The 17,387-nt window shown below is 33.9% G+C and overlaps 1 long non-coding RNA gene across 2 annotated transcripts in view; it reads left to right on the forward strand.

The window, feature by feature from the left end:
• The window catches only part of LOC144614691 (uncharacterized), a 296,020-nt gene that overhangs the window by 36,786 nt on the left and 241,847 nt on the right, over nt 1-17,387 (forward strand). For both annotated transcript variants that reach the window (XR_013552672.1, XR_013552687.1), the window contains exon 2: nt 12,011-12,051. This is a non-coding gene — a long non-coding RNA (uncharacterized LOC144614691). The remainder of the gene's footprint in view (nt 1-12,010; nt 12,052-17,387) is intronic.

The following is a 17,387-nucleotide window of genomic DNA, read 5'->3' on the forward strand; positions in this document are numbered from 1 at the left end:
TCTAGGTTGTCTTTTCCGTTTCTTGTTAATATTCTTTGATGCAGAAATCTTTGATGTTTTTATATAGTCCAACTTATCTATGTTTTCTTTTCTTTTTTTTTAAGTTTTGGTGTCACTTCTAAGAATCCACTTTCAAATCAGATGTCATGAAGATTTACCTCTGTATTCTTTAAGATTTTTATAGGTGTATAACTTAGATTTAGGCTGTTAATCAGTTTTGAGTTCATCTTTGCATATGCATTTAGGTAGGGATCCAATTTCATTATTTTGCATGTCCTTATGAAGTTTTGGCACTATTTATTTAAGAGCCTCTTCTTTCCCAATGAATGGTCTTGGTACCCTTGGAAAAATTCAGTTGACCGTGGATGTTTGGCTTATCTCTGCATTCTGGAATTGAGACTCAAGGCTGCAATATCAATTTCTACCTGATTTCCGACCTGTATTCCTTGTGTGTGGTTACTCACATCTCTGTTTCATTCACTTGGCAGTCAGTGACCTCAGAGCAATATTCTTAAGTGTCTGGATTCAATAAGAAAAGCTAAACAAAAAATTGTTCTGCTTTTTTACATTATTTTGATAGATGCCTCCCAAGAAGTCACTTTAACCCAGTGTGGTTGAAATGATGTCCACCCTGTGTGCCAGCAAACATTCAGGCTGGTCAAAACACACAACTCAAATTTTTGGAGGACAAGATCTTTATATTCACTGTGGCATCAGCAAACCGCATCAGAAATGCAAACTACCATCCCAAGACTGTCTGCAATAGGCTGGGAATCAGGGACGAGGAGCTGCTTGCTGAAATACCAAAATTCAAAATAATATCAGTTTCTTTCTTCAGTAAGCACTCCCCTGGACACCACAAGCATTCGACTAGACAAAAAAGTTCTGAAATAGTTTATTCTAACAGTTCTAGCTAGTGCACCAGTTATTTCAGTGCGGGAACCAATTCTTAGAGCTCCCTACTCCACCAACTTCGAGGGCATCATCCCATTGTTTGTAATTTGTATCTGTTGTAAATTATAACAGTTATTATATATACAGTATTTATGTATTATTCAATATAAATCATTAATGTCTGTAATCATCATAGAGCTGTTTCCTAGTATAATTTTTGTGGGTCTTAGTTTGCATCTGACTTTTTCTATTTTTGTTTATGCCCATGATTTCCACATACTTCCTCACATGCATACTTCCCTCCCTGTTCCTGGTTTGTTATTTCACATCTTTTAACAGTTATTCATATATAATTTCTTGTTAGAATTATGGGTTTTCTTGCTTTATGGGAAATTACCTTTATTTTCTGTTTTTCCTTCATTCTTTTTTTCCACAGTGTATTTTAGCTTGAGGAAGTGGGCAGAAACATCAGTTCACTTCTATTGTAACTGAAATCACTAGCCACAGAAACATTATTTTTAGGAGCTAAAAATGCAATAAATTTAAATTTAATATTTTTCTGCTTGAAAACATATAGAAATCATCATCTATTCATAGTAGTGATAATTTATCCAGTAGCTAATACTTTTCCTAAATGCATATCAAAACCCAGGTAAGCATACATAAGTTATTATGGTAATGTCCTTCAGATATGCACTTTAAAGAAAGAATTACATTTTCAAGTATTTCATTATGATGATATAGGTGTACAAATTATATTGTAATATTTTCATTACTCATATATAATTTATTTTCTTTTTTCTAATAAGACAAGGACCTATAGAAAGTCTCAGGCTTCATAAAAACACAACTTTGTAATACATACCACAAGGCTTTTCTGTGGGTACTCCTAATTTAGCTGCTAAATTTATGTTAATATTAATTCATGTCTCCTAGAAGATCGGAGAAAATATTTTATTCAATTTTATTTTCTACTCAATTAATCCAAAACTGATATTTAACAAATTTGTTATGGAGCCATTACCTTGAGATTAGAATTTCTTGAATTTATATGCTATCATAAATAGATTTTTTAAAAACTTAAATTACGAATGCTACCATTCTGCATCTTAATCTTTCTTCTTTTCCAGTTCTAAATCATCATGGCTTATATAGATTTCGGTCCTTAAGGCAGTAAAACATAATCCAAAACAAATTGAAAATGTCTTGGGTAGATGTATCTGTATAGTTTGAGGATTTTGTAAAGATAAGAAAAAGAAAGACATTACTTTCTTTAGGAATTCAGACAAAATCTGTAAAATTGATCATAATGTGAAAATGCTTTGATTACTTGGGGAGATTTATGAGTTCCTGCTTTTATTACCTTAATTCCTTGATTTTAGATAAAACATTGATAGAGTAAATTACTCATAATGTGCTCTTCTCAGCATCTTTGGAAAAGTAAATGTTGATACTATAATCTAATTTTTAAAATAATTTAAGTGTTTTAAATAGGGACAGTATATTTAAGAATAGATTATAAAAGTATAAGATAAGGTCTTTGTGAATTTACGGAAAAATGCAATTTCAGCACATAATCAAATGCAGTTTCTGAAGCGGAGTTTTGTCACAGGTCTTTCTGAAATAATTCTCAACAGTGAACTCCCCTTGTGGTATCAGTAAGTGATGTTCCTAACCTCCTAAAAACAGACAGTGATTAAGGTCAATTCCTTCTTCAATTCAGAGGATTTAGACTATCAGTAGAATTATTAATGACAGTTTTCATTTATTCAGCAAATACAGATCTCTGTGAAAAAAAGGTGAGTATCTCTTATGGGAATTAAAAGACATACCATTTTTGATAACATATTGCATATTGTCCATTGTTCAAGGACATAAAATTAGGTTTGACACATCATATCCAAAAAAAGCAGCAATTTTCTAACTCACACAAGAAATGTTATTATCATCAGCCATAAGCCATACATATGTCTCCATTTCTATTATCTGAATTTTCTTTTATCTAGTTTTTTACCATGTACAATTTTAGAAAATATATCCAATAAACCCATAGATATATGGCCAACTAATATTTGAAAAGGGAGCCAAGAATAGTCATTAAACAAAAGACAGTCTCTTCAATAAATGGTACTAGGGAAATTGGATATTCACATGTAAAAGAATGAAACTAGGGCATGTGGGTGGCTCAGTCAGTTAAGCATCCGACTCTTGATTTCAACTCAGGGCATGATCCAGGGTCGTGGAATTGAGCCCTGCATCAGACTACATGCTGAACATAGAGCCTGCTTAAGATTCTGTCTCTCCCTGTGCCCACTTCCCGTGCTCACACTCTCTCTTTCTTTCTTTCTCAAAAAAAAAAAAAAAAAAAAAAGAATGCAATTAGACCCCTATCTTACACCTCTCATAAAAATTAACTAAAAATGGATTAAAGGCATTCCTGTAATGCCTGAAACCATGAAACTCACAGAAGAAAATATAGGGCAAAATTGTCTTGACATGGGTCTTGGCAATGATTTTTTGGATATAAAACCTAAGGCACAAGTAACAAAATCAAAAGTCAAGGATTAAAAAATTAAAAATTGCCTGTACAGCAAACAAATAATCAACAAAGTGAAAGACATCTATAGAATGTGAGAAAATATTTATAAATCCTCTATCTAATAAAGGGTTAATATCCAAAACATATAAAGAACTCCTACAACTCTATAGCAAAAACCAAAACCAAATAATACAATTTAAAAAATGGGCAAAGGACCTTAATAGACATTTTTCTAAAGAAGATATTTAACTGGCCAACAGGTACAAGAAAATGTCCTCAACATCACTAATAATTAGGAAATTGCAAATCAAAACCACCATAAGATATCACAGAACACCTCTTAGAATGGCTACCATCTAAAAGGAGATAACATGTGCTGGTGAGGATGTGAAGAAAAAGGAAGCCTTGGGCACTCTTGGTGGCAATGTAAATTAGTGCTGCCACTACAGAAAACTATGGGGATTTCTCAAAAAATTAAAATTAGAAATACTGTATGATTCAGCAAGTTCACTTTTTGTTATTTATCCAAGTAGAATGAAATCACTATGTTGAAGAGATTTCTGCACACCCATGTTCACTGCAGCATTATTTACAATAGTCCAGACATGGAAACAATCTAAGTGTGTATCAACAGAATAATGGGTAAAGGCAATGTACTGTTTATCTGTCATCTATCTATTTGTCATATCTATATGTCATATCTATCTATGTATCTATCATCTATCTATCATTATCTATCCATGTATCTATGTATCTATCATCACAACACCTATAGAAATGTATAGGAATGCTATTAAGCCATAAAAAAGAGGAAAATCTTGCCCTTAGGGAAAACATAGGTGGATCTTGAGGGCATTATGTAAGTGAGACAAATATTGTATGATTTCACTTACATGTGGAATCTAAAATGAAAACAAACTCATGGAAAAAAAATAACAGATTTGTTGTTGCCAGAGGAGGGGTGGTGGTGGTGAGACAATTGGGTGAAAGTTGTCAAAAAGTTGTCAAACTTCCAGTTATAGGGTCTGTAATACTGGGATGCAGTATACAACGTGATGATTATAGATTAACAGTGCTGTGTGTTGTTATATTTGAAAGTTGGTAAGAGTAGATCCTAAAACTTTCTATCCCAAGGAAAAAAAAATTGCAACTATATGAGGTAATTGATGTTAACTAAACTTATTATAATTATTTTGCAATATGTACCCATGTCAAGTCATTGTACTGTGCACATTAAACTTACACAGTGTTATATGTCAATTATGTCTTAATAAACTGGAAAGAAAGGAAGGGAAGAATTACCTTTATTTAAAGACATGTAAGTATAACAGGTAACAATGCAAAGGTAAACTTAAAGGTAAATATAGCTTCACTTTCATATTTATGTATTATGGACTTTTTAAAATTACTTTGGAATGTTGATCAATAAAAGTTAATACTTTCTTTAATTTTTTCAATGTTAAGTAATTTGTCAATCAAAATATTCATCTCCACTGCCACAGCTCTGTTTAAAATCAATCACCAGGGATACCTGACTGGCTCAGCCAGTAGAGCATTTGACTCTTGATCTTAGTGTTGTGAGTTCAAGCCAGACATTGGTGTGGACTGGATGCAAAAATGAAATGAAATTATATAATAAAATAAAATAATAAAATAATAAAATAAATAAAAATAAAAATAAAATTAAATAATAAAATTAAAATTAAATAAATTACTAGCTATGAGGTACAGTCTAAGCTAATTAATTTGACATAAAACCTTCCACAACTGAATCTGGTGTCCTTTTTCAGTTCATTTCCTACTCACTATTCATCTTCCAAATACCAAAGAATTAAATATTTCTTGTTTTTTTTTTTTAACATTTATTTATTTTTGAGACAGAGAGAGGCAGAGCATGAACGGGGGAGGGTCAGAGAGAGAGGGAGACGCAGAATCCGAAACAGGCTCCAGTCTCTGAGCTGTCAGCACAGAGCCCGACGCGGGGCTCGAACTCACGGACTGCGAGATCATGACCTGAGCCGAAGTGGATGCTCAACTGACTGAGCCACCCAGGTGCCCCAAATAGTCCTTGTTTTTAAGAATAAGCCGGTTAATCACTTCATTTAGGCAGACTTTTGTTTTAAAGTTTTTACTCATTTATTTGAGAGAGACAGAGACAGCACGAGCGGGGGAGGGGCAGAGAGAGAGAGAGAGAGAGAGAGAGAGAGAGAGAGAGAAAGAAAGAAAATCCCAAGGAGGCCCTGCGCTGGCAGCAGAAACCGTGAGATCATGACCTGAGCCGAAACCAAGAGTCGGACGCTTAATGGACTGAGCCACCCAGGGGCCCTTCTTTCTTTTTAAAATATTTATTTATTTTGTAAAAAAGAGCATGCATGCTCAAGCTGGGGAGGGACAGAGAGAGAGGGACAGAGAAAGAATTACAAGCAGGCTGTGCACAATCAGTATAGACCCTGACACAGGGCTTGTACCCATGAACTGTGAGATCATGACCTGAGCTGAAATCAAAGAGTCGGGCACTTAACTGACTGAGCCACCCAGGTGCCCTTAGGCAGACTTTTCTAACAATTATTGATATCAGGAAGGGCGGGGGGGGAGAGGAATATATAACTAATCTTGGATATTACCATGGATGTTTGGTATTACCAAATGTTTGGAATACCATGACGTTTCTCAGGCTATACTGCATGTCAGTCTTCTCTTTGTGTTTGTTGTAATTTCTGTAGTAAGAAGTTCATTTAATAGAAAGGTAATACGTTCTTATCATCATCATCATTATTTCTATTATTGTAAGCCATCACCTGCATTCTCTCAGTTACTGAAAAATAATAAATAAACCATTAAACATTAACATAGGGTCGATGAATAGATGCAGTTATTATAAAAACAGCGTCAGCATCAGTAATAACAAAAACAACCAAAAACATAAGTTGTCAAAGTCTAATTCTATTAGTGAACATACACATTTGTCTATTTGTTCATCCACTTTCTCCTTCATGTATAGACATATATTCAGCAAATGCTTTAAAAATATCAGGAGCTATGTTTAATGGAAGAGGAACAAACACGATTAATAACAGGTGGTCCCAGGGGGTTATCTAGGCTAGGATGAGGGACCTCCATTCTGACTAGTTCCACAGCCTCAGCTTTCACTGGTTCATACACGTTTCACACACCTCTCCTATCAATATTGGATGTTTGCTGAGAGCTCATGGGGAGAAGAAAATACATTGCGATAAAGTACAAGAGTCAAGTAGCTTCCAAAGCCTTGAAGGAGATAATTAAGTAGAAAAATCAACCAAAATTAATTGAGGGATCAGAAAGTGCATGAACACCTGCGAATTCATTTTGGTAACCAAACCAGTGTGATTCTGTTTAGTTCATTAGCTATAACTGTGCACGTGTGTGCACTCATGCACGCACGCACACACACACGCACACACAATGTGTGTGTGTAATATATACATACTAATAATTTTATATATATATATATATATATATATATATATATATAAAATTCCACTTACTGTTTTCACAACCTAATATGCTTTCTTTTCTTTCTGATTTTTTTTTTTTTGTTTTGGCAATTAAAAAAATACACTATGGGATTAATCAAAATATAGCCATACAGAAGCCTTCATAGAGACATGCTGAAATCCATAGTTTAAAATGACATTTCAAATAATATCATTAACAAAATTATGTGAGGAAAGATCAAATAGTTGTATTAAAAGTTACCTCTTGGGGGATTAAGATAATGTATGAACGTGATTCTATCATATAACTGCTAATTTTTGCTTGCTGCTTTTTTACTTGATCTTACCTTAATGTTTGAGGGACACAAAGTTACTTTTGTAGTTTGTTAGAGCTTTCTCTATTTTAGCAGTGTTTGAAAAATAATCTAAACGTCTATAATAGTAATGATAACTATCTCCAGTATACTAACATAAAGTTAAAGCATCTTTTCTGTTCTCATTATACAGAAATAGATGGCATACCTGTAATTTCATTATTTTGAAAACATATTTTGTCTCTAGACTATGTTCTTTTTCCATTTTGAAATTGAGCTTTAGAATGAGTTTTGCAATATTTTGTTTTTTTCTGCAGTGATATAAAATACATATAATATAATGATAAGGTACATTTCAAATAATGTCTCCTACATGGTATAAATTATACATCTTGTGAATTCCTTTTGTTAAGATAGTGTTGACTTTTCTAGAAGTCCTGAAAAAATCCTGTATTTAGTTCAAAATGAGAAGGGCTAGAATAAATTGGAATGATAATTGTTGAATTTAGTCAACTCTGTGTGGCTGGATCCAAAGTTTTGAAGGGATATATTAATATTTGGAAAACAATTTTCATTCAAAATATTATTTAATTTTGTTTATTTTTGTATCTTAACTGACTCTGGTGAAGAGAGTGTCCTTTTTTTGCACAGTGAAAAAGCTGCATTTCTCAAAATTGGTGTTATTTAAGTCATAATAGTCTTCTTGTACTATTTTGGGGATTGATTTTCGTTGGAAAACACAAAACAAAGTTTCACACAGGGCCTAAGTATTTCAGAATATAGCACTTTCTCTATAAAGTGCAAAAAATAGTAATTGGAGGATGAGCAGCTTGTAGATGTTCATAAAACGTTTTAAAAATGAATGTGTGTCACTTAAAAACTTTTGCATTTCTTAATATAGAAACGAGTTATATTAAGCCATGAGAAAGGACAGGTTTTTATTTTTTTCTTCTAGAAAATGCCACCATATCTACAAAATCTCTTTCACTTCCATTTTAAAAGATACCTTACTCATAATTTCAACCAGATTGAAAAAATCGTCTCATAAAATTTCTGGTACAAGAAGTTTACTGCTTTGCTCTCTTTTTACAAGATGTGTTTCTAATTATCTTTCTTCCATATAAATGTATACTTCAAATGCAACACAATTATGACCAAATTGATTGGTTCTCAAGATATTTACAGCCTCTTAGATTTCTATAGCTCTGTGTAACGGTTTTTATAATTTTATTTAAAAATAATTTTCCATTTACTAAGAATTGACCTTATTGACTCAAACTCATTTAATTAGTCTTTTACTATATGCATAAAGAAGTTCCCTTTACATTGCTGATACTGGTGCTTTGTATTTTTTACTTTTCTTCATCATTTTTGTGGAAGAATTAACCAAAGTTTATAATATTTTCAAAGAACTATTATATTTGTTTTAATTATTAAGTTTTGTTATTTTATATTATTTCCTCCATTCTGAATTTTTAAATTTTATTATTTTTTTCTGGCATCTTGAGATGGTATATTCACTCAATGAATTTCTACTGTGTTTTGATATAAATATATGCACTAAAGGCTATGAAGTATCCTCTGAGCAAAGTGTAACTGCATCTCATATTTCATATGTTGTTTCTTCATTATCCTTCATTTATTTTTGTTTTAATATTTCTTTTCTTTTTTGTGTGAATGAGAGACTGCAAGCAGGGAAGTGGGGGTGGGGTGGGGAGAGTGAATGTTAAGCGGGCTCTATGCCAGCATTGTTCCACATGAGGGGCTTGATCTCATGACAGTGAGATCATGACCTGAGCCGAGATCGAGAGTCTGACATTTAACCAAATGAGCTACCCAGGCACCCCTGGTTTAATATTTCTTGTAAATCATAGGTTGCTTGAAGTGTTTTGTTCCAAATGGGTGAATTTTTGATTGATTGATTGATACTCGTTTCTACTGCATCACAGATGTCTTAGAAGAAGAAAAAATATAAGTCAAATCTTGAGAAAGTCGTAATGTATCAGAATTCCTGATAAACATTCTGAGTGTATTTACTAGTGGAATGTTAATGGAAGGTCTTTCTTTATAAAAAGTTTTAACAGTACATAATCTGTCAATATAATTTATTATAAATAAATGTTTTTTATGGATTTATGGTGTGCCAGATTGTCCAAAAAATGTGGAGTAGTCAAAAAGCCTGCTAATCAGTTCCATTAATTAATGGCTAAAAGTGATGATATTCTAATTTTTTTTTTTTACATTTATTTTTGAGAGAGAGAGACAGAGTGTGAGCAGGGGAGGGGCAGAGAGAGAGGGAGACACAGAATCAGAAGCAGGCTCCAGGCTCCAAGCTGTCAGCACAGAGCCTGATGTGGGGCTTGAACCCACGAACTGTGAGATCATGACCTGAGCTGAAGTCGGCTGCTTAACTGACAGAGCTACCCAAGTGCCCCCAAAAAGTGATGATGTTCTAAAATCAAAATAACTTTTGTTGTGTAGCAGTCTCTGTATTTACACTGCTTGGAAGAAACATTTTCTATTAAGTCTCAAACCAAAGATAGGCCCAAATATATGAATCAAAAGAGCATTTTGGTGGAGTTGTCATGGGCTGTGACAAAATCATTAATTTTGATAAATATAACATTAGGTTCATGTTTATCATAATCATAAGCCAACCTTGGGTTAATTGCATCCATACCGTCCTACTGCACCTTGTTGCTACTTACAACCTAATCCCAACCAGCCACTTGACTGGCATTTCTGACTCCACCTAAGACTGACTATAGTCTCTTCTGTATAGAACATTATAAGTAAATTTTCACCAAAGCATAATAATCTCAAAAACATATGGTTTTGGGGCACCTGGGTGGCTCAGTCAGTTGAGCGTCCGACTCTTGGTTTTGGCTCAGGTCATGATTTCATGGTTCATGGCTTTGAGCCCTACGTCAGGCTCTGTGCTGACAGCAAGGAGCCTGGTTGGGATTCTGTCTCTTCCTCTCTCTCTGCCCCTCCCCCTCTCACTCTCTTTTTTTCTCTCTCTCAAAATAAATAAACTTTAAAAAAATGCATAAAAATATGGTTTTTAAATGAGCAACTGAAAGAACTTCACAGTTTGAGGACACCCATGACAACGGTGGAGGTCAAGAAATAGAATGTTACCCATGTTGTAGAAGCTACCCTAGCTTTCATCCCAATAACTACACCTTCCCTATTCCATGGTGAGAACTGCTGTCTTGCCATCTAACACTGTGGTACTTTTGTCTTGTTTAATGTAAAATGAATGATAAAATATGTGTGCTTTGTGTGGCTTCTTTTTCCAACATTATCTCATAATAGCCATCCTTGCTGAGTATATTTCTTTTATTTTCTGTCACTACACTGTTGGTGAACATTTGGTCTGTTTCCGTCTATCTGCCATTATAAAACCATGCTTCTCTGATGGACATTTTTGTGGTATTTCAGTATTCATGAACACTCATGTATACCTATGAGTACAATTATCAGTCTTGAGTGCCTATATTAATAAATTTACTAGAAAATGCCAAATGATTTTTCCAGGTTGCCCTACTGATCTATGATACCACAAGCAACATATGAGAGTTCCAGTTGCCTCACATCCAACACCTGTTCTTTTCAGGCCTTTATAGTTTGTTAATTGTGTGGTGTGTAATAGTATCTCATATTTTTCTTAATTTTCATTAATGAATCATGAATTTCCATTAATTTGTTTTTAATTTATATCACTGCAGCTGATAATAAGATGAAGCATCTTGTCAAATGTTTATTGGTCATTTGGATATACTGTTTAATGAAGCATCTAAAAATCTCTTGCCTGCTATTCTATTTTAATGTCTTTTTTTCCTATTGATTTGTAAAAGTTTATCATGTTTTCTGGAAAAAAGAAGATCCTCTTTCAGTTTTACTCTCATGATGGTTTTTAATTTTTCTTAATGTTTATTTTTGAGAGATAGACACAATGTGAGTAGGGGAGGGGCAGACAGAGAGGGAGACACAGAATCCGAAGCAGACTCCCCGATGTGGGGCTCGAACTCACAAACTGTGAGATCATGACCTAAGCCAAAGTCAGACACTTCACTGACTGAGCCAGCACCCAGGCACCCCACTCTCATGATGATTTTTGATCACAAAAGTTGTTAATTTTAATGTAGCTCAATTATTAATATTTTTCTTTATGTGGAGTGTTGCTTTCTATTTAAAAATATTTTCCCCCCAAATTCATAGTTTACCCATTCTGAAAGTAATGCTCCGTATCAAAGCATCCCAGTATTCAGTGGCCTCAAACAACAATATTTAATTTTTCATGACAAGTATGCAGGAAGGTTGGTATTGGTAGGGTGACTCTGCTTCTCACTGAACAACATGTGCTGCTGCTGTACTGACTCTGCTTCGGGCTTCAGCTCAGTTGGAATGGCCCTCCAAGTGCCTCTTGTCTTCCTCCTAGGACTGGAGGGCTCGCTGGTGCATGTTCTCCTTGTCAAGACCAAAGTGGATGATGAAACCCTGAAAGCTTCCTAAATCCTGAGCTTCCAAATGGCACCTTGTCATTTCTGGTTTATTTTAGTTACATACATACATACATACATACATACATACATACATAAATAAAAAGATTGGCAAAACCAAAGTCCAGAGGGGACAAGAGGTTAATCTACTTCCTCATTTTAGGGGCAGAAATGGCAGACTCATATGTCAAAAGTTTGGGTTAATAATGAAATATATTTCATGAAATAGTGAAAAATAGTCTCATATATATTCTCATATAATCATTTTTTAACATTCTTTTTTAGATATAAATTCTACCTATATCTGATTACTGTGACCGGCTAAGGTAGGAATCAAGTTTTTATTTGCATTTTTATATGGGTGTTCCCATTTAATAGCATTTTTGTAAAGACTGGCTTGCTTATGCAGTTCTGAAATGACATTTTTATAAAGATTAGCCTACTGTTAGTCTCTCTAGCATGTCTTGGGCTGTAAGTGTATCCTTGTGACAAAACCACATTATTTTATTGTTACAGCTTTAATAACATCTTAATAGAGTAAATCCTCTATTTTTTTTCTTTTTGGAGAATATTTCAGCTCTTCATGGAGGAATACAGTCCATATAAATTTTAGAACCAGATATTCAAAATCTGTTAATTTTTTTTTTTTAATTTTTTTTTTTTCAACGTTTTTTTTTTTATTTATTTTTGGGACAGAGAGAGACAGAGCATGAACGGGGGAGGGGCAGAGAGAGAGGGAGACACAGAATCGGAAACAGGCTCCAGGCTCCGAGCCATCAGCCCAGAGCCTGACGCGGGGCTCGAACTCACGGACCGCGAGATCGTGACCTGGCTGAAGTCGGACGCTTAACCGACTGCGCCACCCAGGCGCCCCTGTTAATTTTTTTTGATGGGGTTATGATTGGAATTAAATTGAATCAGTAGACAAATTTGAGAAAAACTTAAATGTTTACAATGATAAGACTTATAATACTTTAAGCAACTATAAATTGATTTAGGTCTTCATTAATGTCTTGTAGTAATGTCTAATAAATTTCTGTACAGAGCCTGGCATATCTGTTAGAATTTTTACTGAGCATTTGATATTTTTCATTTATTTGTGTTATATCATTTCTAAAAATCATGTTTTGTATCACTGAAATATAGAAATGCATTGATTGTATCACTGGCCTTGCAAACAGTAAACTTTTGGATCCACTTAAATTGGATGACACTTACTTGAGGTCTCTGTGGTTTTCATAGACTAGATCATACCATCACCCATAACAATTCCTTTTTAAATTTCTTTTTTATAAGTTTATTTTTGAGAGAGAGAGAGAGAGAGAGAGAGAGAGAGAGAGAGACCGAGCCCATGAACAAGGTAGGGGCAGAAAGAGAGAGAGAAGGAAAGAGAGAATCCAGAGCAGGCTCCGTGTTGTCAGCACAGTTTCATGAACTGTGAGATTATGACCTGAGCTGAAATCAGGAGTTGGACACTTAACCTCTTGAGCCACCCGGGCGCCCATACTTTTAAAATTTCTTATACCTTTTTTTTTTTTTTTTCTTCTTATTCACCTATTGCACTGGCTAAAGTCACTGGTGCAATGGTGAATAATGCCAGTCTCAGAGGAAGATCTTCCTGGCTGTTTTGTAAAGTATAAATTAATTCAGTTTACTTTTCTGTTTCAAACACCCTAAAGTTTTCCCATAAAAATTAAAATAAAATTTGAATAGTCATGGAACTCTGGCTACCTCTAGCCTTTTTTTCTGTATGTTTCCCTCGATTATCTCACTTTAATTATATTTGATTATTTGCTGTTTACTTTCATTTATTTTACAAAGATGCACATAATCCTCTTGGTGGGAAGTACATATTTAACGGTTTCCTCTAGTTTGCCATATTTGTTCACATCTAGAAATCTAACAGTTGATTTTTTCCCAGTATTTTAATTGTGAAATAGTTTGTTTTACAGAAACAGTTGCAAAAGTAGAACAAAGAGTTCATGTGTACCCAAGGAAAATATATTATATAACCATAAGACATTGTCAGCACTCAGAGAATTGATGTTAGTGTACTGTTTTTTTAAATGTTTATTTATTTATTTTGAAAGAGGGAGAGAGAGAGCGCAAGAGCAAGCAGGGAGGGGCAGAAAGAGAGGGAGAGAAGAGAATCCCAAGCAGCTCCTGTACTGTCAGTGCGGAGCCCGATGTGGGGCTCGATCCCACAAACTGTGAGATCATGACCTGAGCCAAAATCAAGGGTCAGACACTTAACCGACTGAGCCACCCAGGTGTCCCTGTTAGTGTACTTATTAACTGGGCTGCATAACTTAACTTGGATTTTGGCAGATTTTACATCTACTGTCTTGGGGAGTGGGAAGGATTTGGCCAGGGAATAAGTGTGATGTTTTATCACATGAGTAAAATATGTTTCAATAACTGTCACCTCAGTCAGGATACAGAACTGTTCCATCACCACAAAGAAATCCCCCCTGCTAAGCCCTTGTCAAACCTTTCCACCAATCCTAAACCCTGGTACCTGCTTATCTATGACGGCCATTGTAATTTTCTGTCTTTCAGAATGTTACCTAAATCTAATCATTCACTATGTAACTCTCTGGGATTGAATTTTTCTTCACTCAGCAAGATGCCCTTGAAATCCATTTAACGTTTATGTATCTATCAGTGGTTTGTTTCTTTTTGTTCCTGAGTAGTAGTTCTTTGTTTGTTTATCCATTCACTGTTAAAGGACATTTGGGTTGTTTCCAAATTCCATGTTTTTGGCTATTACATATGCAGCTGCATGAAATTAACATTCTCCCAGTATTGTTACTTGTTTCTCGTCTCACTTCATTCATTCAGGTCTGTAATAAAATGAGATATAATATTCTATTTCCTATATACACTGTTTTCTAACTCCCACATTGTAATGTAAGTCCCATATCAGAAAGGACTTTACTTTATTCATCTCTCACATCCTGATTCCTAGAAGAATTCTTGATATAAATTATTCTTATTAATGTTTGTTAAGTGTTAAATGTTTTTATAAAACTACTTACTATTTCTTATTTTATATAGCTCATCAATAATTCCATATACTCCATCATTAGTCCCCATTTCCCACTGAGCCCTTGATCTTGGTATCACTATTTAAAATCAGAATGTTTGCTCTATATTATACAGATATCAAGACTTATCCTAATTTTTCCTTCATACGCAGAGACTACGTCTTGCGAATATCTGCTATAATTCTAAACTTCAGTTCCTAAATAAACATCATCAATGCATTTTGAGGCGTGACACTTGTGTTCAGCTCCTCAACTATATAATGCAATTTTGTTGAAATATTTTTTACCTGTTAAAATGTTAGGTTACCATTATGTAACCTGCTGTTTTTATTTTGATTATTTTGTAGAGAGTTGTGAGTAAATAATAGTATCAATACAGACATTTAGAGAGTATTCATGGAAAAATAAAATCATTTACTTACAAAGCACATTCATAAGACTATAGCCTTAATTATTTTATAGAAGACAGGCAATAAATGATAGAAGATAGTTTAGGTGTGACTAAAATTTCATTCATTCTGAAATACCTGTTGCTAATTTTAGTTCAACAATGGACATGCTAATTGTGAGAAAATACCATAAACATGTGACATGATTCTAATGTCTCAGCTTCCCCATTTTCTGTGCGAGAATATAAACAGAATGTTTGGGGTCGGTAAACTCATTAGGATAGAGCACGGTGCTAACAATTAATAGGATTTACTTTCTTTAGCCATTTAAAGACCATTGAGAATCTGATGTAGATAGGTGAAAACTGCATCCAAGCAAGACCATGTGTAAACATTTTTACCTTAAATAATATATAATCTGAATAACTGAAACTTACCAGAAACATACATGTATACACACACAACCCCCTACCCCACTATACAGTGGAGTATGGCTGCCAAATCTAAGACAATGGATGTATAAACTACCTCTCATTATTTCCTAAGCTGTGGTTTCTTATTAATTTACAAACATTTTTGAACTTCTACCTTCATGTTCTGTAAGTACCTTGAGGTCTACAAATTGAAATAATTGTACATTTTAAGTATTACTTTAATAGTCAAATATAAGTTTTTGTAACAGTTTTTCATTATAGAAGACATCTCTCCCTTTACTACATCTAAAAACATAAAGTTTAACTTCCATTAAGATTATTCCACTAGGCAACTTTGTAACTCCAATTCATTAACTTATTATTTTAAAATTTTATTTGTTCACTCAATAAGCATTTATTGAGCAGTTTTTACAAGCTAAAAGTTATGCTTGTTGTATAGAGTTGAAAACAGTACAGATAATTCCTAAAAACTTATATGTACACACACAGATACACACACACAATGAAAAGCCATCAAAAGAGAATGAGAAGAAAGTTCTAGTGCAGGAGAACAATGTTGAGATAATATAAACATGAAAACTGATATGCCCATTGAATTTATCAATGTGAAAGGGACTTTAGGGATGAAATTTAGGTTCAGTAGTTTATTATGATACATCGTTAAGAGTTGTGAGAGAGAAATTGTGAGTATAGAACTTTGGAAGAAAGAAATAGGCTAGTAGCAAAATAGGTATGTGACAAAAAGATACTTTGTCATTGCTTTGTGTGTGTGTGTGTGTGTGTGTGTGTGTGTGTGTGTGTGTGTTTTGTTTTGTTTTTTATTTTAATGGGAAAGACTAGCATCGACTTCAATATGTGGTTGTAGTTGAACTGTGAAGGCAAGATGTTGAAATACATTTCACAGAGGATAATAGATAGCCTGACTCGGTAACATATGCTCATTCTACTGAAAGTCATAGTTGCTTATTTAATCAGTGCACTGAGAAAAACCATACAAAATTATTACTTTCTTCTGTCAGAAGTTTTCCTTCAATTCTTAATTCTACTTTCATTTACTTGATACCATAATAGAATTTTCTCAGTGTAGGAAATGCTAGATTATTGTAAGCAGAAATAATCCACATTAAACTTCATATTTTGTAATGAATTATAGCCCTGTTTTTCTGTGTATGAAATGCAACATGATGAAAATATAGAGTTCACTAATGTTAACTTCATTGCTGATTGATAATTGACAACCACGTATATTATAGTCTAAATGTTGAGAACTCTGAAAGAGAATAAAAAGTCCTAAAGAAGAAATGTTAGATGTAGAGTGGTGAAGGCATCGAAGGAAAATGGAATATAAGGGTGTAAAGCAAAGGAACATTATTCTTGGAAACCAGCAAAATAAGACATATTATGAAGGTAAATAACTATAAGATCATAGAAGTAAAACAAGGATACAGTTCTTAAAACCTGATTTTTGTCCTATACTTAAATTATATTATTTAATGGAACTAAATCTTTATAATTGATTGTACTGTTTCAATACCTACCCTCAATGATGAAGCCCTTTATCTCTCCCTCAGCCTAAATGTACTTTATTACTTTATTTGACAAATTTACTAAGAGTCTAACATGTCCACAACTCTGAAAAGTACTATAGAAAAAAGATGCCCCATTTTGTGAGGAGATCCAATAGTTAGGGGAAAAATGCATATAAACTGATAAGCTGCAATAAAATTTGCTAAATGTAATTGCAGAGGTTACAAAATGTGCTACAAAATGGGAACAGAGAGAACTGAGCAAT

This window comes from Panthera onca, chromosome A1, assembly GCF_046562875.1.
Source record: "Panthera onca isolate mPanOnc1 chromosome A1, mPanOnc1 haplotype 2, whole genome shotgun sequence".
Classification (NCBI taxonomy): domain Eukaryota; kingdom Metazoa; phylum Chordata; class Mammalia; order Carnivora; family Felidae; genus Panthera; species Panthera onca.